At 41.1% G+C, this 25,107-nt stretch overlaps 1 protein-coding gene across 5 annotated transcripts in view; it reads right to left on the reverse strand.

Moving 5' to 3' along the window:
• The window catches only part of DCLK1 (doublecortin like kinase 1), a 341,749-nt gene that overhangs the window by 195,168 nt on the left and 121,474 nt on the right, over positions 1-25,107 (reverse strand). The gene's annotated exons all lie outside the window — the stretch shown is intronic.

A 25,107-nucleotide genomic window follows, 5' to 3' on the forward strand; every position in this document is an offset into this window, starting at 1 on the left:
CTTTTCGTGACTGGCTTATTTCACTTAGCATAATGTTTACAAGGTTCATCTATATTGTAGCTGTTAAAAAGAAACAAAAAAACTCAAAATGGAGTCACTTGTACTACAGCTCATGTCACAAAACTAGGGCTTAATACCTAACCTAACTATAGTTTCAACTTTCCATAGGAATGTAGTCTAAATTAGTCAGTCTGGAATTTTTCAGCAAGCACCAATGAGGTAATCTGCCACATAGATACTTCCCATCCCCTGAAGGAAGATGACATAATCCACTCTTTGCTTCTTCCTTCTCTCTTCTGCCCAGAAAAGTCTTCTATTTTGTATAGCTCCTTGGGGCTCTTTTCTACTTGCTGGATAGGATGCTGCCTGATTCATGAATCACTGAATAAAGTTAACTAAATCCTCAAATTTGCTCAGGTGAATTCCTGTTTTTTAATAGGTTTGGTGGCAGCAGTGGGATTTAGAGCAAAATTGGGATGGCCCTTGGGGCAACAAGAAACACAGGCATAGCATAGTATCTGCAAATGCCTTTTTGAGTTCTGCCTCTCTTGCTATTTCCGAGGGCCATGGGTAAGTTCCTCTTGGTTGTAAACTCTGATCTCTTTGTGTCAAGCTCCCAATCTAACTGGCTTTCCAGTCAGCCCCTATTTGTTTAGAGTGACTGGCTTCCCATTGTGAGCTGCTAGTGCTATGGGCCACAGTTCTTCATTTGATTGGGAATTCCATCCCTGAGATTCCATATTAGGAACTACTGGCTGCAGTTCCTCATTTCTTTGGAATCCTTCCCCAGATTCCACATTGGGAACTGCTAGTGGCAGCTGCAGCTCCTCAATTGTTTAGAGTCAGTCTGTAGTCCCCAGTTGTTGAGGTCTGCGGGTTCAATCCATTCTGTAGTCCCAGGTTCCACGTTAGGAATTTTTGGAGTAAGCATAGGGCCTTTTCTTGGCCAGGCCACAGTAACTGGTTACTGCTGATGTGTTAAGGCACATGTGTTTGAGGTTGACCTAGTGTCAATCTAACCCATTCTGCGACCAACTCATCCTAACATAGGAGTCTTTGGGTTAGGTAATGAGAACCTCAGAAGTAAAAAACCTAAAAAATTGATGGGCACAGGGTGAGCATTTAAAAGCTGTTGGGGAAGGGGAACCCGGGTGGCTCAGTTCGTTGAGCGTCTGACTCTTGGTTCCGACTCAGGTCATGATCTTAGAGTCATGAGATCAAGCCCAGCATTGGGCTCCACGCTCTGCAGGGAGTCTGCTTGAGATTCTCTTTCTCCTTCTGCTCATTCCCCCACTTGCACACTCATGTGCTCTTTCTCTCAAATAAATAAACACATCTTAAAAAAAAAAAGTTTTTACAACATTCATTACCTAACCCAAAGACTCCTGTGTTAGGATAAGTTGGTCACAGAATGGGTTAGACTGTCAATAGGTCAATCACCAACCTCAAGAAAATTTCTGTGCGATGAGGTACACTGTAAAACACTGCACAATTCTCAACCCAGGAACACATCCCTCTTAAGTATTAGCTTGATTCCAACAGGACCAAAGGCTTGGCTGAAAGAAATATGATCCTTAAAATCTAAAGAGTTAATTGTATCACTTTCTGGTACCACATTTCTGGTACACATGCTTATTTTATATCTAAGAACTATGGTCCTGGAAGCTATAAATATTTACAAAAACAGCAAAATCTTACTCAGCTTGTTCTTTGTCCTGAGAATTTCTATTGGTAACAGTCAGGTTAGGAGTTCCAACATATGGCCAGACAAATATATGGATTGGACTCCATTTGTGGCTAGACATGACTGGACAGAAATGTGAGTTGAACTCTGTTGGCAGCTTGGGTCTCACCCTGCTGCTAGCCCTCACTGGAATGACAATGGCCAGTAGAAGGAAGGTTCCAGTTAGATAAGATCATTTAAGAAGTGCATTTAAAAGTAAGCATTCCCAAATTAAATAAACAGAATGGGATACCTATTTTAATACGTATGCAGAGGCTTCCAAAAACCTTCAGAATTCCAAAAAGAGCTTCATGAAAGTTACATTGCAAAAAGATAATGAAAAATTAAAGATAAGAGGTACCTAAATTAAGAGACTATAAAAGATGGACATGACTCTTACTGCTCCCTCCTGTTCCCCTTTATTCAAGTACTCATCCTACTAATCCTCTCTCTGAATTGCCTCTACATGACCATAAACAAAAATTACCAACTTAATGCCTCACAAACACCTATGTGTCTACTTTCAAAGGAGGGCCCCTCCTAGAGTTGAAATTCTGAGGGATTTTCTGGTAAACTGCTATGCTATTCCTTTAAGCTGTTAAGGGAAGCTGAAATTAAAATTAGAGTCTGTAGAGGGGGTCCTGAAAAGACTAACAGAAGACAGTGATGGGTGAGAATTCTTACCAGAGTTAGCTCTCCCAAACCTCTACCCATAGTGCCCAGTTAGGAAAAAAAAAATAAAATTTCATGTTGTTCCTTCCTTTCCATAACCAGACCCACTGGTTACTGAACCTTTCTCTCTCAGGGATAGTTACTGCCTTCTTTCTTGTCCTGTTTTGTGTTCTAAGAGCTTGGCTTAACTTTCCGTTTGCCTGGAACATACAGTCAGTTCTTTCCCTTGACTATCTTTGGGAGTGAATCTGGATTTTGGGAAGGTAATGACCTTTACTACCTCTTAGAGGATGCCTCTTAGGGCCATGGAGTTTTTTTAAAGACTGCCAGATATATTTACTGTGAGTTCTGGCTGAAACCTTAAAAGATATTTGAAAGGATTTAATGACTTTGTGAACAGAAATTTGGCCCAACTGGAAACTGATATTCAAGGCCGGATGGGAATGTTTTTTAGGGCCTCTAAGCTAAATGGACCCAGAAGGAAAGAAAAATCTTCTAAATAAAAGGATTTATGGATGGATCCACCTATGATGTCTTTATGTTGCAAAACAACTCTTTGAGGAATTAAGAGCAACTGTCCTCATCTTACAAATGTTGGCAAAACTAAAAATGCAGCTCTAGAGACAGTTCAAAGTTCACCTAATTCCTTTTTACCAATCTCCAAAACTCCCCTATTTATCTTAAAAAGGCTTGTAACTTGCATTCTTCTCTGTGGCTTTGAGACTGTAAGCATTAAAGTAAAAACTTTAGAGAACTAATTCTTAACAGAAGAAAAACAAGGGGGAAAGGTCATTTGGAATCTGGACTAATGGGAAATCTTAAGTGTATGGTAGCTATAAAATCTGCTTACATCTGTCAGTCTGTGTGTGTGTGTTACAAATGTGTTGTATTTTCTATCTCTGGTTAGTATTGCCAAAATCAATTTGTAGAAGAGCTCTATTTAATTGGCTTAAAGAAAATCAAGCACTTATATAAATTAAGTATTCATAAAAATTCTCTAAAATGTAACAGAAACTAACTCAACCACTTTTCAGGTCTCATGACTCTCAGGTTCACGTGATCTGGGATAATCTTTGGCAAATAAAAGCCAGTTTAAGTTTGGCTTTGTTAAAACAGGCCATGTCTTCAGAGTGACCAGCATTAAATATAATGCAGACACACAAAGTTTACTCTGCCTGGGCTTATCAGTCAAATAAGCTCATGTTGTCCCTTAACAGAATCTGACAGTCAGAAAAACAACTTAGAATAATGGTTGACTTTGATGTCTCATGAAGTTTTTGTGGGTCATCTAAACATAATTATTAAGAGTAAGTAAACTAAATAGATGTAATAGAATAAAAGAAATGAAACTTTAAAAAGTTTCCCCAAATATTTTTGGTAAATTAAAGCCTTAAAGTTTTGCTAAGTTAAATCAAATGATGGATAGTCATTAAATATCTAGACCATTTCTCCAAATTAGACTGAATACTAAAATATTAATTACTGAACACGGGCTTCCTTTTACATAGAAACTAAAGATGTTTGTGTCCATTAGTGAATGTGTTCTGTGCCATACTGAAAAATTTACTATGAGAAAATCAATTCCTAAAAAGTATTTTTACATTTGTCAAGCTATGGAATGCTAATATAAAAGTTCATAATTCTTTATTTTCACTAAAAATTAAGGGATTTAGGGTTAAAATTCTAATATATACTTAAAGCTACTAGAAATAATAAGGGAAATATCTCTGTGTACAAGGAAAAAAAGGATATGTGTTTTGGGTTAAAGAAAGCATGAGGAATGGAGATACATCTTGTTGAGAAAAGAGAAAGTTATAGAAGGTTTGTGGAGAATGAATCTTTGAAAAGGGAGTTTCTCTGGTCACAGCTGGCTAAGATTGGAATAAATTTAATTAAGTGAATGAATTTTAGTATCAAAACAATTTTTAATTTTTTGAGCAATTGTCATACTGTTTTCTATAACAGCTGCCCCATATTGTATTCCCACCGACAGTACAAAAGGGCTCTAATTTCTCCATGTTCTCACCAACACTTGTTATTTTCTATTGTTTTCTTTGATAGGAGCCATCCTTGTGGATATGAAGTGGACCTTTTAAAACTTTCCAAGGCTGGAGTGCCTGGGTGGCTCAGTTCGTTAAGAGGATGAATCTTGATTTTGCCTCAGGTCATGATCTTAGGATCCTGGGATGGAGGCCTACATTGGGCTCCACACTTAGTGAGGAGTCTGCTTGAGGATTCTCTCTTTCTCTGACCCCTCTCCTTGCTTGTGTTCTTTCTCTCTCTCTAAAATAAATAAATAAATCTTAAAACAAAAACAAAAACAAAAAAACACCAAACAACCTCTTCCAGGATTGAAATTCTAGGATAAAGCCCTGATTTAGTACTTAATAGTTACAGAAATGCATCACACATTTAAGATTTAAATCACTTATGGTCTCCAGATTCTACCCACCACATAGAAGGATGTCAGGTTTGAATGGAAGAGTTTTAGGGTGGGTCCCAGGTCCCTATGAGTATTTCTCACAAGGGAAAGAAGGAACCAGAAATCTGACCTCCCACATGAGGACAACCAATTTAAGTGAATTCCAGCTTGGTGAAGTCAGAGTTCATAAAGTTCCATTAATTTTTAAACTTAGAATGAGCCCACAATGAAAGCACAATGTGAATATGAACAAAACTGAACAAAGATCACTATAAATGACTCAACACAAGTGAGTGCTTTTTCATCAGTCTTCAAACTTGGAATATAATTTTTCAAAAATCTAAATGCTAATCATGTGCTTAGCGGGAGATTCAAATGATTCAGAGGTGTTTGGTTTCCAAAGTCCATTCATTAGGGTGAGTGGCTTTTTCATATGTTTTATCTGTCAAGCTTTCAGTAGGGTCCAAAAGTCTTTTTTTTTTTAAATTTTTATTTATTTATGATAGTCACACACACAGAGAGAGAGAGAGAGAGAGGCAGAGACATAGGCAGAGGGAGAAGCAGGCTCCATGCACCGGGAGCCCGACGTGGGATTCGATCCCGGGTCTCCAGGATCGCGCCCTGGACCAAAGGCAGGCGCTAAACCGCTGCGCCACCCAGGGATCCCCCAAAAGTCTTAAAAGTCTAGAGATACAGGGGAAGATCCTTCTCCAGAATTTGTTTTCTAAGGTTGGTTGAGAGTTCATCCCTGGAAAATACCACTGCCAAGGGGCCAAGCCAAAACCATGCTTGGCCTGGTTACCACCTCTTAGGCCTTCCATTACCAAACCTATAAGTGGAACGAAGGTGAGTCAGTGGAGATTCCTTAGCCTGAATCTTCCCATCAGAAAGTTAGGGATTTGGAAAGAAGAAGTAGCAAATACAGGAAACAACAATGAACTGGAAATCTTGGTTTTTGATTTGACTTCCTTGACTGTGGGCAAAAAGTTCAACCTCTTTGAGCCTCTATATTCTCAACTGTAAAATGGGATGGATACCACTTACACCTAGTGGTGCAGATCTCAGCATTATGTGAAAACTTCTGGTCCACAACTGGTTGTCAACAGGTGCTCAAAGATCAACAAGAGACCAGCCAAATAATCCCAGAAGGTTCCCTTTTGGATGCTGTTCCCTAGGTGGATGTCTGTCTTTTAGCTGAAGATATGGCTTCAGTCAATGTTCACAAAATAAATGCTAATATAATGTCATTCTTTGGATATCCTTTCAAGTTCTGTGATTAACAGTCATACTCCGTGTGAGATCTAGATGAAGCCATCATGTCATTCACTCAGACCAGGGTGAGACGGCTCTGGGTGCTCTCTACCTGTTTGTCCCACAGTGTTGGCGTGGTGAAGTAATGGCTTCATGTGTCCCCCTAATCCTGCAGTGAGTGAGAGAGCAGCTTCCCACCTCTCCCTGTTGCACTGTTAGCAACAGCAAACCATCGACTCTGGAGTTCCAGAAATACAGACACTCAAACCACCTGCACTGCCTGCCTCTGTTTGCTAAATTCGATTTTTCTCTTTTCCATCTTCACGTAGGATAATTCTGCCACCATAACCCTTTCAAAGGAAGGGGAAAATGCTCTGCAGAGACAGAGATTCTCCATTTGCTTTTGCTTTTTCCATCTGTATCACTTTTTTTCTTTTTTTTCTAGAATTCCCCTGATCCAGGTGTCACCTTACCTCATCTCTCCCCCCCAATCCCTCCCCCCCCGACTCTACTCAGTGAACGCCCCCACCCACCTACCATGCTTTCCCATAACCCTTTCAAAGGAAGGGGAAAATGCTCTGCAGAGAGAGAGATTCTCCATTTGCTTTTTGCTTTTTCCATCTGTATCACTTTTTTTCTTTTTTTTCTAGAATTCCCCTGATCCAGGTGTCACCTTACCTCATCTCTCCCCCCAACCCCTCCCCCCCAACTCTACTCAGTGAACGCCCCCACCCACCTACCATGCTTTCCCAGCCCCTTCCTTGTTTGGCTCTCTCACTTGACAACACCCAACCGCCTCCAGCACACACACACACATACACACACACGCACACACACACACAGACAAGAAACCTCCCTGTGTGTCAGCACCCTGGTCCCAGCAGCACCATGATCGCGCCTCTGCAGTGCCATCCATCACCATGGAAACGAGCACTTGCAGGCACTACAGACAGACACAGCCAATACTGGGGCTAGTGCCTGTCAATCCACATGTGAGTGTGTGCGCTTAAAATAGAAGTTCTGCGAATAAAAACAGCAATTAGGGAAATCTGGAAATCTTTCTGAATACAGATTCATTTAGCCCTGCTGCCAGCTGACTTCCCTTTCATGTTGTCTTTCTCCACCGTTGTTCCTTCGGAGAGGTGTGGAAAGCCAATAAGCCAGTTCTCCCTGGAAACAATGCCTCCTGAAAGGAGGATTAGCCATCCTTAGGGATTTTTAGGTTATGAGTATCAACAATAGCAGGTGTGGCACCAGCAATCCCTTTAGAAAACCTGACACTGATCCCTGTTCTCTGCTTCAAAAAAAAAAAATTGAGACACTTAAAATACAAAAAGGGGAGAAGAGATAGTCTTTAGAAAATGATAAGTGAAATGTAATGCTAAAGAAGCTAACACATAAATACCAGGGAAGTAGAGGAGGCTGTAAAAGAAAGCTGACTTCAGGGTGTTTATTCTGCAATTAGCAAAATGATAAGTGACTAAAAGGTAACTGACAGCTCCCTAGGCACCAGTAAAGTGGTTACTGCAAGGAGAGGGCATGGCAGCCTTGGCCCCTGGGGGTCAGGGACTTGGTGGCGGCAGTCTCAAAGTCAGGCTGGCTGTGATGGGCCACCTGGAATCCATGCTGCCTTGTCAGGCCATCCGTTCTTCCCTTTGCAGAATCTTCCTCCCCTCTGGCCATGTGGCAATGTCAACTAGCAGAAAATTAAGAGTTCATTTTTAAAATGCATAGTTGACCCCCAAATAATCTACTGCAATGGAAAAAAATAGATATCAGAAAGAAATTCACATCCTCAGCACAGAAGCATTAGTATTCATATTTATGCCTAGGTTTAAAGATAAGTAAAAGGGGGCGCTTGGGTGGCTCAGTCGGCTAAGTGTCTGCCTTCCACTCCACTCATGATCCCAGGGTCCTGGGATTGAGCCTCACATTGGGCTCTCTGCTTAGTAGGGACCCTGCTTCTCCCTCTCCCTCCTGCTGTGCCTACTTGTGCACACTCTGCCAAATAAATAAAAAACAAAAAACAAAAAAAAATAAAGAGAAGTAAAAAGAATCTGAAGGATCATTATCAGAGAGCTGGAGAAGATATCAAGGGTTCATAAGGTCTAGCTGTACTCTGAAGCTGGATAAAGTACATGATTCCCACTTTACAAGAGGAGGCAAGGGAGGGCCAGGACGTTGATTTATTCCTGAACTCTGCTGAGCAAGGGACCCCTTCTCTCCTTCTGTAGTTTATTCCCGTTAGACCTTTTCACAGGTATGCATTTGGCTTTCATTGCTATATATCAGCCTATATACAGACTTTTAATGAGATCTGAATAGCCAGCTAAAGTCATAAGCACATACCAGAGAAGCAGAATTGGTAACTTCTTTCACAAAAAAGGCAATTTTTTATCATTTGGCTGAGATTGGCTTCATGGGATGGTTTCTTGTGTGGATCACTACTGTCCTTCTACGAGTAAAGGACCAGAGGTTGGGGGAGGGGTGCTGAAGAAACACAGATACCACTGGGACCCTCGTGATGTTAATAGCAGACCAAGACCAAGATCTTTCCCTAGCAACAGGTTGCATTTATAAGTAGACCTGCCTCTTGGTTTTTCAGTACGTAAACCAGCCAGTAAATACAGGTTCAGTGTGTGCTGAGCACAGGACAGACACATGGTCAGAGGGGAGACACCTACAGAGTAAAGGAAAACATGGTAGGAAGGCAAGTTCTGCTGCCTCAAGGTAATCTGGGTAATCATTTTTAAAAAGTCATTTACATTTGCACTAACAACGTTTCATGGTTTTTGAAAGCTGCATTTCCCTATGATATTTTATGTAGAAAAACCTTAAAATTATTTGTCTTTCCGGTGCTCGCATTAACTGAGCAGAGAAAGGTTAGAGCCGGGGACTGGCTCAGAACGAAATAGTGATGGTGACCTGTCCATGGAGGCAGTGGCATGCATGCACATGGCCAGCCAACAGCCCCTCCCACGTCCACAAAAACACAGATCTCCAGGTGGCCAGACACTGGGCAGCTGGGCCAAGCCCCGCAGAAGGACTTGGATGGGTCACTGAGAGACCAGGGTCAAAGCACCACCACCACTCCTCCCTCCACAAAGTGAGTTCCTGCAGAGTCTGTCTGGTCCAGCTGCTTCCTACACTAAACTGAGCTTCTTCTGCTACCCCCCTTTCTAAGGAAGGAGAGACCTATGCAGACACTTTTGTTTTTTAACTCATAGCAGTCCAATGCTAGACACTGGGTTAAACCTTTTTGCACACATTGTCTCCTTTCATACTTAAAATGACCCTGAGGAGGATCACTGCCCTGGTTTTTCACATATCAGATGGAAAGAAGTTCCCTGTGTGTCAACACCTCACTCACCCTGAGCAATGAGTCCAAAAGTGTGTGTGTATGTGTATGTGTGTGTGTGTGTGGGGGGGGGACGAGATGAAATCAAAGTCTATAAAATTTGGTTCTCTTTCCTTAGATTTTAGGTAACCCAATGCTATGTTCTCCAAAGGCCAAAAGCTTAGTGTGCAGAGCCACTTTTCTAATATATTACTCACGTCTGAACAATTCCAGATTTCTTATTGCATTGTTTCCCACTTCTTTTCTACTAGGGCCAAGGCGCACCCCCATTGCAGGGGAGTCCCTGGTCTCCCCGTCCTCTCTCCATCTATCAGTGATAGGGCACCACTGTCCTCAGGGCTCGGCTACACCAGCCTGCCCCACACACTGGCTGAGTCACAGCATCAGACTAGCCCCCGATGTGAGAGTAGCAGTCTAACATCGGTGCCTGCAGTGGGGACAACACACCCAGGCCACGGGCAATGCATCACTCATACACGAGGCCAGGGGACTGTTTTGTACCAGTGCTGTGCAGCCAGCTGCTCTCAGCGTTCCTGACACAGGTGCCCATCCTCCCCACTGCATCCCAGAAGAGCCACCTGGAAGATGTCTGACGCTCATTCACTCTGTAGCCCACCCAGTTGCCAAGTCAAAGTTCTTGGGGGGAAAAAAGTATTAACTCATTTTTTGATTCACATCTTACAGCTTAATATTTATTTTACCATTTATGAAAATCTAAAAGAATGGCCTGAAGTGCTTCCCCATTGCATGCCGATGGCTTTTTCTTTACTCATTCTGGTCTCCATCTGTGGTTTCGAAATCTATATTTCAACACCTGACCCAGAGTTACAGAAACTGGTTACTCCTTACCATCTTCTGAAATACTAGCATGTCTTGATAAATAGCAGTTTCCATGGAGATGACAAAGGAACATTACCCACTTCGCAGTGAGCTTCTGATTTTTATCTTGAACCATTAGCTTTCACCACAGCTCATTCATTATTCATCTGCAGTAAGGAAATGGCTGCAGCCCAGAACATTTCAGGAGACCTTCTTCAGCGTGGCCACCCAGAACTACATGCAGGTCAGCGGCAGCACATGGCCAGGAGGGAAGCCAAGTCCAGAATTTAAAGGGCCATTGGAAATTACACACCAGCCCTCTGTTGCCTGCGGTCACATCCTCCATGGTGTAAGCTAAGATACGCAACAAATGATAAATTAGGAACTTTACACATTACCCCATCACTTAGAGGATAATGCGATAAGGGATCCATCCCATATTCACTGTCTCCAATGATGAGGGTGTGCTCTTCTTCCTGGAGTGAATTCTTTGCCGCCCCACTCCCTCACTCCCTTACAACATATGTTTACTGGAAAAGTTTATGGGAACTTAATTTTTGTAAAAGAGTAACACTTTGGAATTTCAAAACATGACCCTTATATTTTTCACCTTTGAAGAAAATCTTTAATCTTGAAAGAAGAACTGACATGTGATAAACTAAGAGTGGATAGGTACCAGATATAATCATTGTACTTGGAAAGGGGAAAGATGCCATCAAAAATTACTTCTTTTTTTTTTTAAGAAAGTAGAACTCTGGGGCAGCCAGTCTTAATCATTTTCTTCTATGTATATGTAATAAAATATGAAAATCTTATCTGAAGGCAGCATACTTGTGAAGAGGCTGAAATAAGTACAGAAAACACATTCCTGGCCTGAGGTCCAAATTCCCAACAATGTCTCCCTTTCAAAAACCATGTTTTAATTGTCCTCAAAGATATAAAAATAGGCTTAATATCAGAGTACAGTCTGTACTAATACTAAATACCAAAACACAAAATTTTAAAAACCTAACACCTCATGTTAGTAACATATTCTCTAATATGAAACTAAAAAATTATAGCATCTACTCCATCACCTGTATTTTAAACATTACAGACCCACAGCTACTACTTTTTCTCTTCTGGAAAAATCCTTTCCACATCCTGCCCAGGAGAGTGCTAAAGGCTACATGGGCTTTTAAAAGCAGCCCAAGATTTTCCAGAGCTCAGCAGCTTTGTCAATAAATCAAAACCAGGGACTGTTTCTGGGTAATAAAGGGGGGGTTTAAAGTGCAGCAATATGCATTAAAGTTCTGGAAGACCACAGAAAGAATTTGGCAACAGGTAGGAAAGGAAATGGGCCCCTTTTCTTACTGAGCGAGAAGGCACCTCTCATACCTGGCTAAGGTGGGAATGTCACCAGCAGCCTGCAAAAAGCCTTCATATTTCCCAGGATATGGGAATATGTCGTGTCCCACAGAGGGACGCTTTTCTGTTCCCCCTTGAACATCAACTGCCTTTGGCTCTCTTGGTCTGCTCTCCACCCTGCCTGCTGGGCCTCTAGTGGTTCCTCTGTCCACTTTCTCCTGCTGGGCTCAGGCCCTTCTTGGCTATTCTGATCACAGGTTTTTACCCTTCTCTGAACTTGTAATGTATTCAGAGACAGGGGCTCTCAGGGTAATAGACCTCTGAGCTCCCACTGGTTCCTTGGTATGAGTTCTGTAATCCCAAGCAAATGTGAATTACTTAAGGCCAAGCCTGGACATCTCTGGATTCCACACAGCACCTGAGTAGAGCTGTCTATACTCACTGACCACTCCCGATTAAATTCATCTTGAATTCCAGGTGAGCCTTCATGGGCATAGCTGTGGTTAATTCTCATTTACTGGTTTTTAAACAGATACTCAAGGCTGGAAATCTGAGGGAGGGAGGCGTAGATCCTTCTGAATATTCCAACCAAGTTATTTCGAATTTGAAGGATTCTCTTATAGATAATGTCTACAAAGTAGGCCTGGAGAAAAAAAATAACGACACTGACTATAGAGAATGACATTTTCAAATTCCTCCAATGTGACTGCTCTGTTTTCCTTGTGAACTGGGCTCCTGAAGGTGGGGAGGACAGATCCTCTCCTTGGCAAATCTAGGTCTGGTTCAAGAACTTTGTGTGAGCTTGAAACTACTTCCCTGCCCTACCCTCATGTAACAAGCGACTCATCTATCTAGAAAAAAACCTAAGAAGATCATAAACATTGGCATTGATGAAGCTTTTTAAATGCCTTCCTAGAAAATGCCACATAAATCACCTAAAATGTCACAACCACACACACACAGAAAAAAAACCTACAACAAAACCAACGACACTTCTAATCATGAAAACTGAGCTTTATAAGTTCACTGGCCTGAATGTATGTTGGTTTCATTGTCACTCTGAGAAGTACCAAGGCAACTGATAACAAATGAACAAATCCTTTCTGATCTGCAAGTAAATCAAAGCTTAGCTTTGATTTCCCACAGCTTTCCCACAGCTTAGCTTAGCTTTCTAGTTCACACTTGTTCCTCCCAAGAACCTTAACTGCCAACAGGTAGACAGTCAACATTCAGTTCTGCTCTTTAGAAACTCAAAGCTGTCTGAACCCACTTTGGAGACAAATAAGCCCCTTTGATGTGGGAAAATGTGCATGGCCTTGTGTTAGCAATCCAAAGACTTGCGTAGATGATGAGTTCCTGACAGTATATCCAGGCTCAAGTTTCTAACATGAATTGCAATGTAACATGTTGGCAGCACCAGGAAAAAGCCGCCATTTCTGACTTCTCTTGCTTTAAGAGAAAATGCTCTAGATCGAGGAGGAATGGAAGGTGAAACCAGAAGGATATACAGACAATGTTTTTACATTTCTACTTTCTCCTGGAAATCTACAACTGACATCCCACTGTCATCCCAAAGCTTTAAATCCAAGACCATTGGCATTTCCACAAACTTAAGTCTCATTGCTGACTTTCCTTATCTCCAGCACAACTGTTCCGATCTCAAAACCTTAGCATCTTTCTTGCCCAGTATGCGCATGGGTCCAGTTTACCTGGGATGATCCTGCTTTATGCTGGTTTCCGCAGGATCCTGACCAGTTTAAGCACGTGTCCTGGAAAACAGGTCCCAGGTTGGACAACAAACTATATTATCACTCTATGTTTCTCCTTTTCCCCAAAAATCTCATCAATTTTTCCTTTGCAGCACTTGATCATCCACTCTTCATTTCAAATCCCCCTCCTTATGAGCTGCACTAATACTCCCTCGCATATGGTTTCCAGTCTAATCAATTATACGCATGAATCTGCTGCTCTAAAACCCTCAGTGTCTTAATTTCATTTAACGGATGAAGTGCAAACCCAGACTTTCCAGATCTTTCCCATTCTGGCCCTTATGCTGTTTCTAATTACTTCTAATTACTTTACATAACATGTGAGTCCAACAAAAGGGCCTGCTCAGCTTTCACCGAACCTATGAACCTGCAACAGTGATCCCACTGCTCAGGCTGCTCCAGCTCCAACTTATCTGAGGCTGATTCTCTTTATAAGACCCAACTCAAATCTCATTGCTCTTTAAAACTCTCTCTTCTGTCCCCTGCCTTCAGTACCTCTCCTATATGACATTCCTGCAGCAAAGAACAAGGTGGGCTCAGCACTTAGCAGAGCCCACTACCCTGCCTGGCCTCCTCCGTGTCTCTATTCTGCCTCTCTCCAAGTAGATCTTAAGCTCCCCAGTGCAGGGACCTTATAATTTTCTCCTCTCAACGGCATCCAAGTCTGCTCAGCAGACAGGAGGCAATATGAAGAACAGGAAAAGTACAGGATCTGGAATGGCTTGTCTTAGATTTGTCACTTACCAACTGTGACACCTTGGGAAAGGGACATAAGGTCCCCTCCTCAGATTCCACATCTATACAATGGGGATGGTGACGATGACAATAATTGCCAGGTTGTGGTGAGGAAGAACGGTAAGTGAACCTGTTATAAATTACCAAGTCCTATATACACGAGGAATGAATCCAATGTTTTTTTTGATAATGGCAATGATAATTATACCTGGCCACAACCTAATCAGAAGTCCTATCACATGATGCCTCAGAGAGGTATCATTTGGACTTGAGCCGACTGCATCGTGGGCAAGCATCGCAGCACCTGAGATCAATTGCTTTCTCTGAACATGCACGAGAAAGGCACTAGGAAATGTGTTAGTCTTAGGGTTACCATATTCCATTTTCTCTATGCAATGCTGAAGTCTTTTAAGAGCTGACTGTGGAATATGAAAGGCAGGAAGAATGGGGGAAAGGGGCCAGCTCACTTGTCAGTTCTAGCATTCAGACTACTTTCAAGTTTTTTTCTCTCATCTGCCAGACATCCTTTTGAGATATTGGAACCAGTACCATGAGCCCTTTGAAAAGAAGAAAGAGGGGCAAAGGAGCATGCAGCTTCCAAAACAACAACAACAAAACCCCTAAGCCATTCGGTAGGGATAGTTTGAGGTCATTTTGAAATGAACTACATCTTACACTTCCAGCACCATGCTTGGCTGAGGTATTCCAGCTACACAGCTCTTCTGGAACATTCCAGGTCACAGAAACCTGTGCATTGATGGATGTTTGTGGCACGAGTCAAGCAAATTAGACAAATTGCATGCATGAAAGCAGGGAAGTGGTTCTTCTGAAGCTGCTTTTCTTTCTGAAGGCTTCCCACACCATAGCATCGTCAATCACATTATGGCCCACAAGAAAAATCTTGAAAAACTAATGCTCAGCTGACTTCAAGCCACGTATTCTTAACTAATAAAACATCTTTGCATCAGCTTGCAAAGATACAGGCTCTAAGCTAATATAAGTTACCAATTTTGCAAGACAGTTTGCTCCTGGTAATTATACTAAAAATAAAAGAAGGCAGCCAACTGGCGAGTTGTCTGTTCCTTTAGAAAAGATATTTCATGTTCCTTCAAGCTTCATTATCAATGATTGGCTCAGATGAATGAGAGGCTTCCAGCAGCTTTTGCCTAAGACCAGGCTTGACAAATGTGGCATTGATTTTGGCAGAGTTCAGGCTCTGCTTCAGTTTTCAAATGTCTGGCACTGTACATGAGCTTCTGAACCTGACCTGAAGCTATTATGGGCTTTAAAATTTTCAAGCAATTGCATCATTAAGCAACCAGCATGTGATGGCATTACTATCTTATCCACTGCCCAAATACCACAATGCATTTAAAGTCGTTGACATAAATCAGCAAAGAAAAGCACAGAGGACAGCAGTAAAAAAATGGCCCATTATTAAGACCCGTTCAAAAGCATACTGGTTGTAACTGTAGCATATTCAATTTGAAAATGCAGATCTGCCACAAATTCAGAAAGCTATAAGGAGCAATTTGGGGATTTCCATCAAATAGCATATGTGCTGAGCAAGTTTTTTCCAGGTATTTTCAAAGGTACCTTGTAGTCATAGGGTTTGTTCCTTACCTTTTCAAACCTCTGCTCCAATAGAATAAGATCAAGAAAATGGACAGAGCTTCTATGTACAGTAACAAGGGTTTTCTTTGTTACATCAAATCACTGATATTTCCTGTTTTCCCAGTATCACCTTGGAAAGATAAAAAAAGTGTCTGTATCTAAAAGGATTGAATGAGAGAAATTACTGAAAGTTTGAGTGAATTAAGTTCATTTTACTAGTAAATCTAACGCTATACATTTTCTTTCTTTTTTAAAAATTTTATTTATTTATTCATGAAAGACACACACACACACACACACACACACACAGAGAGGCAGAGACACAGGCAGAGGGAGAAGCAGGCTCCATGCAGGGAGCCAGACAAGGGACTCGATCCTGGGTCTCCAGGATCACGCCCTGGGCTGAATGTGGCGCCAAACCGCCGAGCTACCCGGGCTGCCCTGTTTCTTTTTTTTTAAGGAATCTCCTTTTATTTTTTTTTAAGTCGACTGTTTTATTTTTTATTAAGTTTTTAATGTCAATTCCAGTATAGTTAACATACAGTGTTATATTAGTTTCAGGCGTACAATATAGTGATTCAACAATTCTAGACATTAGGGACACCTGGGTGGAGGAGGAAACTAATCTGGTAACTCTATTAACAAAATCAGAATGATAAGAACATTTTTGTTTTATGTAAACATTCCTTTGTCTCCTTTATTTTTACTGAGGCCAAACACTGAGGAATAGTCTGAAAGGCTCTTCCAGATCATCACTGATTAACAGGAAATTATCATTTGCAATAAAAATTTCCCTTCTTTCTAAATCATTAGACAAAATACACTGGCTTTTCTGACTAAATCCCACGTGGGTAGAAAAAGATTGCTTATTTTTACTGGCATGCTGTGACAGACAACCTGAAAGAATATAAATTAACCTAGGTATGAGATCATACATATTTTCCATAAACCTTTGTTTCCTCACTGGTATTATAAATGCAAACCTAGCAGAAATGTTTCAAACATGAGCAACCACCCAAAACAGTTTGCCTAAAAGATCTTCTAAATTAGACTTTTTCTTAAGGCCAACAGTATTTTTGATCTACTTTAAATAAAGTAATCAGTGCTCTAAGTAGGAGAAATAGATGAAGACTTCTCTTCCTTGAAATTCAGTTGCGCCAGTTTAAATAGCACTGTGTGCAATGCTATCTAATCTCACCTAAAATGGTTAATTTCACACGTCAACTTCGCTGGGCCATGGTGCCTAGATACATGCTCACACCATTCTGGATGTTTCTGATGTTTCTGTGATGGAGGTTTTGGATGAGATTAATATTTACGTTGGCAACTCTGAGCAAAACATTGGCCTCTCTAATGCAGGTGGGCCTTATCCAATCAGTTGAAGGCTTGAATAGACTAAGACTGACCTCCCCAGGTAAACAGAGAACTCTGCCAGCCGCAGCGTTCCACTTGAACTGTAGCACTGGCTCCGAGTCTCAAGCCTGCTGGCCCAACCTGAAGATTCTGAACTTGCCAGCCTCCATAAGCATATGATCCAACTCCTTAAAGTAAATCTCTTTCTCTCTATATATATTTATCCCATTGATTCTGTTTTTCTGGGGAACCCTAATGCACCACTTATCTGAAGGGTTATTATCCACTCTGTATCTCCTCTGTACACATCTTGCTTTCATCTATTTGGATAGCATAACTTTATTTTTGCATATTTAATACTGAGCATTTAATTTCTTGGCCACAAAGTTATATACAACTGTACTTAGAGCTTTTTTTTTTTTTTCTAACCCTGTGATTCCTGCATGCAGTTAAATTCTTTAAAACCCCTTAGCCACTTCCTTGCATTTGCATGCAGGAAAATAGTTTCTTCTTAGCTAGGAAAGGAGTTTAATGAAGCAGTGAATGAATAAAAGGTCGGATGGAAAAACCCAATCAGTTTCCAGAGTGGCTTCTCTCTCCTGAGGTTACATCTCTGATGTGAAATTAATTCCAAGATCAGACTCATCCACATACAAATGCAAATCCAAGGATAGCTGATCTCATGATCCTCTCCATGAAGTATGAACGCATATTGTCTAGATCGGGTTCCTCTTAATGATGAGGGAATATGAGATGCATTATTGATGAAGACAATATCTTCTCTTTATTGATGAAGACAATTCTCTTCCATTTTAAGGGATAAAAAAATTATGGTAGAGCAGAAAGTTGAAAACTTGATTTGGAAAAAAATAAAAAAATAAAAAAATAAAAAAAATAAAAAATAAAAGAAAACTTGATTTGGGGGTAAAGGACATTTTCACTTTCCTGACTTTTTCCAGTGTGAATGGAACAAACATGGCTCTAATTTCAAGAGTTGATTTTACTCTGACAAAGCAAAACAGTTCCACAGCCAATCACATGTTTATATCTATCAATAGTTTTTAATATCACTAGTCATGAGGTAGTGTTGGCCTAATTAAGTTTTCTGACTAAACTGAAAACGACTGGTTTGTAGTAAAAACATTCTTTTTAACACAGAAATTTTCAAATAAGGTTATTAAGTCAGAAGGCTTACAATGACATAGTCTTTAAATCAGATTTTTTTTAAAAAAAGGCAGACAAAAATCAAAGTATGCCTCTCATAGATCAATTACTGTCAAGTGCTTTGTTCCATTATAAAGAAATAATTCAACTAATCAAATGAGCAAGTCTGAGATGTTCTGGATAGCTTGATGCTACAGTCTGAAGTTCAGCACTGTTGCTACAAGCTTTGTTACTAAAATCTTATCTAAAATACAATGAGTCTAGGGGTGCCTTGGTGGCTCAGTCAGTTAAACATCTGCCATGTTGGGCTCCCAGCAGATGACCCCTCTGCCCTCCCCCCACCCCACTCCCACTCATGCTAGTTCTCTCGGCCAAGCTGTCTTTGTCAAATAAATAAATAAAATCTTAAAATTAGTAATAACAAATAAATTTAAAAATACAACTAGCCTATTCTCTTGCTAAAGATGATCAACAGTTTCCCTTGTTCCAATCCCTAATTCAGACCATTGTTCTGGTAGCATCACTCAGTAAATTCTTCTTTTGATGTACTGTCCTCAGCACTGACTTTGGTTACTGACTGCCTCTCTGTGCATTTTTGTAGCCTATTCAAGTGCCCTAAGGTTAAATAAAATTGAAATAAAATTTAAAATTGTATGAAATTGTAGGAGTCTTAGAGGAAAAATGTAAAGATAAATTTGAAAATATGACACAATATTAAAATACTGAATACTTTTATAAATAATTATTCAAGTGGAAGTGCTTTTGAAAACAGATTGACTTGGGGCACCTGGGTGGCTCAGTCAACTAAGTGTCCAACTATTGATTTTGGCTCAGGTCATGATCTCAGGGTTTTGAGATTAAGCCCTGAGTCGGGCTCTGCGTTCAGCAGAGAGTCTGCCGGAGTTTCTCTTTCCTTCACCCTCTGCCCCCCATACCTCTCTCTCTCTGAAACAAATAAATATATCTTTAAAAAAAGAGAAAGAGAACAGATTGATTTTTAATATCCTAAAATAAGAAGCCTTTAGTAAGTGGCCAGCCCTCCTGTCTACTTAGGGCCTGATATGACTGCGGGCCACCTCATACCCACACCGGTGGCTCTTCTTTCTCCTCATGTTCTGGTTCTCTAGCCCTCTCAATTCTACCACTCCTCCTTTCACTCCACTTCAACCATTCTATTTTTTTTTTAAGATTTTATTTATTTATTCATGAGGGACACACACACACACACACACACACAGAGGCACAGACACAGGCAGAGGGAGAAGCAGGCTCCAGACAGGGAGCCTGATGTGGGACTCGATCCTGGGTCTCCAGGATCACACCCTGGCTGAAGGCGGTGCTAAACCGCTGAGCCACCCGGGATGCCCCACTTCAACCATTCTAATCATCAGACTTTCTGCAAACCAAACTCTGAGTTCCTCTTTGATCACAGGTTTCCATATTTCCACCCACCCTCCTTCAATCCTGCCCACTGGTCCTTCATTCTTATCATGGCTTCTGTCTGGACCCATGATTGGCCTTTTTAATCCTACTTTCCCCTGAAACTGGAGAATCCCTCAACTACTTAATCTTTTTTCATAATCGAAAATTCTGGGTAAATGCCATCACCTTGAATTTCTGGCTGGAAAAATTTTTACTGGAAGAAACCCAAATTGGATCTGTTCTCTGTCCTACAAATCTGTGAACCAAATCGCACCTCAGCCCGGCACCTATAGTCTTTGTTTCTGAGCCACAACAAATTACTTTTCAGTAGCTGTATTAGGGTTCTTCAAAAGAACAAAAAATATGTATATGTATATGTGTATGTATATGTATATGTGTATGTGTATGTATAGGTGTATGTATACATATGTCAGAGGAGATTTATTATAGGAGCTGGCTCATGTGGTTACAGAGGCCAAGAAGTTCCATGATCTGCCATGTGCAAGCTGGAGAACCAGGAAAGCCAATGGTATAATTCAATCTGAGTCCAAAGGCCTAAGAGCCAGGGAGCCTCATGTGTTAAGTCCTAAGTCAGGATGCCCAAAAGCCAGGAGCTCCAGTGTCTGAGAGTAGGAGAAAATGATCTCCCAGCTCAAGAAGAGAGAGAGAATTCACTCTTCCTTCACGTTTTTGTTCCATTCAGGGACCCCATGGATTGGATGATGCCTGTCCACACTGGTGAAAGCAGATCTTTCTCAGTCTACCAACTTAAATGCTAATCTCTTCCAGAAACATCAGCTATTTGGGCATCTGAGCCAGTGAAGTTGACATGTAAAAATAACCATGACAGCAGCTGTTACCTAATCACAAGAGGTAGGTCTGAAGATTCAGCTTAACCTTCATAAATTTGCCCTCTCTCCTCCTGAAATTTCCTGGGATTGTAACCTATCCTTTTCTCCCTCCTTCTGATTTTGAAAAATGATATGACCCTCACCTTCCTAGAGTGAATCCTTAGTCTGTGCCTTAGATGTCCCTTTATCTTTCACTAGCAGACCTTTTTCTTTTTCTCTCTCTCTTCTCCAGACAGTGAACTTACTTACTTCTCCTTTCTCCTAAAAAAGGGTTCTACCCTCAACCTGCCCTGCCCCTTCAGCTTCCTTCCATTTGCCACCAAACCCTCAGGGCACACTGTCCATTCTGCTCATCTGCATTCCACCTCTCAACCTCTAAAATTCAAGCTTCCTTCTGGCACCACTTTTCCTGCACCCTCATCAGCTAGTAGCCTTCTGTCCAAGCAGCTAGTTGAATTTGGGCTGAGCCTAGCTCCCCACCACAGGACAATTTAAAGTGCTCCCTGCCCCATTTCTTCCCACACGTCACTCTCCCAGACTTCTGCTCTGCATTCTTGATGCCTTCAGGAGGCTGTCTGCCTTCCCCCCAAGCATTTTGTGACAAAGATTCTACTGAATATCTAGGGGTCAAATAAAGATCTTCCTTGATCTTTCCTGGGCAACCAAAAAAATTCTTCCCTCTCTTTTTATCCTTAGATTACAATTTCCCTTCTTCCTATTGAAACTCGGTTAGTACATGCACGTTATAGACACTAAATAAATACCTGCTGAAGTAAGGTGAACATAGGTATATTTTTAGTATGTTGATTAAGTATCTTATGAGGCTTATATCAAATTAAGAACATTTAAAAATGACAAAATAGAACATAGAGGGTTTAAAAACTTCAGTGTGCTCCATCATGACTAAGTAATTACACAGTCAGGGGCTTCACCCCTGCCACCAGTTATACAGAATAGGGCCTGAGAGAGCTTATACTTAATGTTTGTAAATAAACGATACATTATTGAGCTTCATTTTCTTTTAATATTTTATTTTATTCATGAGAGACACAGAGAAAGAGGCAGAGACATAGGCTGAGGGAGAAGCAGACTCCCTGCAGGGAGCCCGATGCGGGATTGGATCGATGACCTAAGTCAAAGGCAGATGTTCAACCTTTGAGCCACTCAGTGGCCCTACATTATCTAGCTTTGTAAGAAAATCTCTCATGAGGTTCTTTAAAAAATCACTGATTTTTAATTAAATGTGTATGCACAAATTGAGAGATTTTTAAATTTTGTAGTCATGCTTTAGAAGAAAAAGGTGCCTATAACTTTTAGAGATACACTGAAACATTTCCAGATGAAATGAAAATTGCAGAAAGAGTTGCATTAAATGAAGCTGCAATTAGTAAAGGTTTTACTACTAAAGTGTACTGGGCATTTACCACTTTCTGGGCAGTAAAATCCAAAATATATGGGAACAAGATAAGCACAAATTTTCATGGTGATAAAGGATTTTGATTTTCTGGCATGGTTTTTAAATTTCCCTGAGTAAATCTCTGCTACCACAAGTAGACTTGTTTGTGGACATCACAGTCACTCAGCACAACGGAGAGCCTAGTCATTATGCTCATATCTGTGCTGAGCTGGACCTGAGCCTCTTGTCTCCCCAAAAGTCAAAACTGTTTTGTGGGGTCAAAGTCAGTGGTGGTATCAGTGGCCTCAACTTGTTTTCCTTCTCTTCTCTGTCTCTCTCCCTTCCAGAACACTTTTTTTTTTTAAGATTTATTTATCCATGAGACACACACACACACACACACACACACAGAGGCAGAGACACAGGCAGAGGGAGAAGCAGGGAGCCTGACATGGGACTTGATCCTGGGTCCCCAGGATCACATCCTAGGCTGAAGGTGGTGCTAAACCGCTGGGCCACCGGGGCTGCCCTCTTCCAGAACACTTTTGAAATAGAAAAACACTTCCTTTAATCTCAGGCCTCACACAAAATTGCCTTCCTTCCACCTGACCGAGCAAGGCCTTTTCCCCCATTGTCAGGGAGACGGAACCTTTAGCCCAATGCCTTTGACTATCATCCTTTCTGGCTTTGTTTTTCTTGTTATAAACAGAGAACCATTCTGAGCTGGAATTTAAAAAAACAGTAGTACTAAAATAAACTAGGTTCCTTTCTCCTTGTGAATGGTACCTCATGTCTTATTACGTCCCAGCACCAAACTCTTCTTGAAGAAATTGGCAGAAGGCCTCTTTGAAAGCCCTCTGTAATGATAATGATTCTCGGGGGCTCAGGGCCTCCAGTCAGAGCTAATTCCAGACTGTTCCTTACAAAAGTACTGACTTGCTTACAAAAGCAATGGTAATAATTGCAGAAAGCTCCCAATCTACTCCCCAAATGTCTTAAGCTCCAGGGAGCAAAGCTTTTACATCTGGGACAGTGATGTGTGGAAGAGCAGCCAGCTACTTGAAGTAATTGTTAGCCTCAAGTCAAGCAAGGTCTTTCCCCACTTCACTCCTAAACTTGGCTACCATCCCTCCATTCCAGGAGTCTAGCCCACTCTCTTCCCTCAGTTCTTCCACTTAACCCTCAAGCCAGTCTTAAACCCCATATACAGCCCTCATCCCAGTGCTGATTCCCTCCTCTTAAAGCCCTCATTGGACACTTACACTCTACGGACATTTTTCTTTTGGCCTGGAACTCCCAGAGTTCATGACTTGAGGGCAGAAACAAGTCAGCTTTCTTTAGACCTAGTATAGACTTTGTCCCAACTGATGGGTGTCCCAGGGGTGAAGATGAAGGAAGCCAGGCCTCTGACTGAGCCATACATTGGCAGCTACCAGACACTGCAGGGGACAAGCTCTGTAGCTGATGCCTATTTGATTTGTCAGAACTTTCATGTGTACAAAACTGCATGCACTAAAAGAAGGATGCCATATACTGATATCTGAAAAGAACTAATTTTTAAATATCACTATACAAATTAGCATTATATTCCATTTATATACCATTCTATACCATTATTGGAAGTACTGGAGGTGACTTAATTTCCAAGTCTTTATTTTATTTTTTTAAAGATATTTTTTATTAATTCATGACACACACACACAAACAGAAATAGAGAGAGAGAGAGAAAGGCAGAGACATAGGCAGAGGGAGAAGCAGGCTCCATGCAGGGAGCCTGACGTGGGACTCAATCCTGCGTCTCCAGGGACTCGATCCTGGGTCTCCAGGATCACAACCTGGGCTGAAGGCGGTGCTAAACCGCTGAGCCACCTGGGCTGCCCCAACTTCCAAGTCTTTAAAAGGTTTTTTGGGGCAGCCCTGGTGTGTGATCCTGGAGACCCAGGATCGAGTCCCACATAGAGTCCCACATCGGGCTCCCTGCATGGAGCCTGCTTCTCCCTTTGCCTGTGTCTCTGCCTCTCTCTCTCTCTGTGTCTATGAATAAATAAATAAAATCTTTTAAAAATAAATAAATAAAAGGCTTTTTGAGGGACGCCTGAGTGGCTCAGTTGGATTAAGCGTCCAGCTCTTGACTTGGGCTCAGGTCATGATCTTAGGGTGGTGAGATCAAGCCCTGTGTCAAACTCCAGTGCTGAGGGCAGAGCTTGCTTAAGATTCTCTCCCTCTGCCCCTCCCCTCTCTAAAATAGATAGATAGATAGATAAAATTAAAGGTGATTTGAAACAACACCTTGAGAAGTCTAGACATTATAAATAAAATGAAGCTATCTAGAAAAATCACACCATGTTAAGCATATTGTGTTTATAGAAAAAAATCTTTTTTGCCCTATAAAATATCTTTTTTCTATATATAAGTGCAGAGATCATCTGGGATGTGATTTGATATTGCCAGCATTTAGCACACAGATGGCATTCAGTACATGTTTGTTAACTGAATGAGCAAATATGAAGTTTATTCACATAACCATTTATCTTCAAAACAGTAGGTATGTATCCTATACATTGCTATAAAAGGTATACATGGGTGATGCTTTCCTAGTAGGACAAAACACAATGTTGAAAGAAACATTGAACAAAGATTCTTTTAGCATCATTAAATTAAGAGTTTAGTGGAAAGAACCGGGTATAACAGAAATCAGAAGATTAGGTTCCAGTACCTTCTTGCTTAATGGGATATTGTGCTGGTCACGTCACTTCCCTGAGCCTCAGTCTCTCTGTCTGGTCCTCCCTGTCTCTGATATTCTAAGACTATATGGTTCCAACAGCATGGATCACTGGTAATGCATTCCTCCTTTGAAAAAAGGCATCTCATTGAATTTGGACTTTAAATGGAAAAGATGTGTGATATGGAATATGCTGTGTTCTCTACAAATGCCAAAGTTACAAGACACAGAACTGTTTTGAGAAAACAGGATAAAAAAATATAAGACTCATCACCCTGGAGAATCTTTCAACAAAGCCTTCCTTTTAGTTTGTTTTGATTTGCTGGGTTAATTTTTTTCTTGGAAGATGAAAGGTCAGAACCTATGGTCTGGATCTTATTGAATCCCTCTTAATTAACTAGGAAAGAAGCACATCATTGTACAGATCACACTAATTGGGAGCTTTGCTTGGTTTCTTTTCAGTATTAGCTAGATGAAGTTGGATGCACT

Source organism: Vulpes lagopus, chromosome 8 (assembly GCF_018345385.1).
Source record: "Vulpes lagopus strain Blue_001 chromosome 8, ASM1834538v1, whole genome shotgun sequence".
Lineage (NCBI taxonomy): Eukaryota > Metazoa > Chordata > Mammalia > Carnivora > Canidae > Vulpes > Vulpes lagopus.